We start from the raw sequence: 1,704 nt of genomic DNA, 5'->3' as shown, positions 1-1,704 counted from the left end.
TTTTGGTTTTTAAAAGGTGGATGACACCTGAGGAAAGATGCCTAAAGTTGACCTCTGACCTACATACTCTGTGAGCAAACCCAGAGGCACACACACACACACAGGCACACGTGAACATACGATAAGAAGCAAGCTGGGCAGCCTAGGGAATAACCAGTGAGCTGCATGGGATTCAGTGTGCTCTCTGTTCGGCTCCTTTTCCTCNGAGACAGGGTCTCCTGTTGCTCAAGGCTGCCAGGAGCTCCTGAGTCTCCTGTTTCCACTCTGGGGGTCACTGGGGGTCAGAGATAAGACCCAGGTTGCAAGCATGGCAGGCCGGCTCTCCACCAACACTCCAGCCTTTCCAATCTGTTCTTAACTAACAAACTTGCAAAGAGAGTTCACCAGGTCCAAACGCTTAAAGATATTTTAGTCCTTTAACTAATTGATAGGAAATTGAACAATTTTTTAAAAGGATAAAGATAACATGTGTTCCTGTTAAAGACATTCAGGAGCGGGTGGTGTTTAGTACTCTAATAATTTTCAGCTGCTCGCTCGCTTGCTCCCACTCCACCCCCTGGGGCTACTCAGAGAAAAGTACTCTCTCTGGGCACTCTCCTAGCTACTAGGGAGATAAAGGTAGGAGGATTGTTTGAGCCCAGAAGTTCTAAGACAGTCTGTGCAACATGGCAAGACCCCCTATCTAAAAAGAAACAAAAACAAAAAACCTGAAAAGAAAGCAAGGCTCGCTGGCACCCATCTGCCATCCCAGCATAGGAGCCCGAGGCCAAAGAAGTGCTTGCCTAGTGTGTGTGAGGTTCTGAGTTCAATCCCCAGCACAGCACAAAGCAGGCATCAAAACAAAGAGCTAAGTGTGGAGGCACACACCTTTAACTTCACCTTGAGAGGCAGCGGCAGGCGGATGGGTCTCTGTGATCTTGAGGCCAACCTGNTCTACATAGCAAGTTCCAGGCCAGTCAGAACCACATAATGAGGCCCNGTCTCAAAAATCAGCAGAACCCACTCTCTGTGTCTACCAATTGCTCCCCTTGAGCTTAAGACAGCAGGAGCGTAGACAGGTATCATGCCTGCAGCATCAACACTGGCCTTGACCATGGCAGGTATGTTTCCAAGGCTAAGCACCACATTCCCAGGGTTCCCTCAGTTGCTTCCTGTTATGCTGTGGGGACCAAGGTGACAGTGATGTCATGACACCCCTTTTGCAGTTGAGAAGGGAGCCCTTTGTCTCAGTTGTGGTTACCCAGGTTCCACCTGTAGNGATGCAGGAATGCTGGTTCCTAGACTCTGATGTCCCCTGTCCCTGGTTCTTGGAGTGGAGCCTGGAGCCTGAGGTTTCACACACTCACATACTCCCCTACTTTTGAGAATCATGGCTCAGGGTGTCCTGAGTGTAAAGATCCCAGGGGGAAAGTAAGCTATGAAGAGATAAGGAAGACGCCCCGGAAGGTCCAAGAGACCAGGACCCTAGGGTAGAGCTGAGCCCAGGTGACTCACTTAGCCTGTTCCATGCCAGAAGCTCCCCAAGCCTGGAGCCCCCAGTATCTCCCCCCTCCTTCCCATGATGTGCAATTAATCTAGCCCAGTTCCAGGAGAAGTCAGAGGCTTCTGTTAATAGCTTCTTACTCAATTAGAACATTAATTAAATGTGAGAATAATAGTCTCAGAAATCAAAGAAAATACAGTTATAAAGCCCAGGGAAGAAAA

The sequence above is a fragment of the Mus caroli genome, chromosome 6 (assembly GCF_900094665.2).
Source record: "Mus caroli chromosome 6, CAROLI_EIJ_v1.1, whole genome shotgun sequence".
Classification (NCBI taxonomy): domain Eukaryota; kingdom Metazoa; phylum Chordata; class Mammalia; order Rodentia; family Muridae; genus Mus; species Mus caroli.
This window is presented reverse-complemented; position numbering follows the sequence as displayed.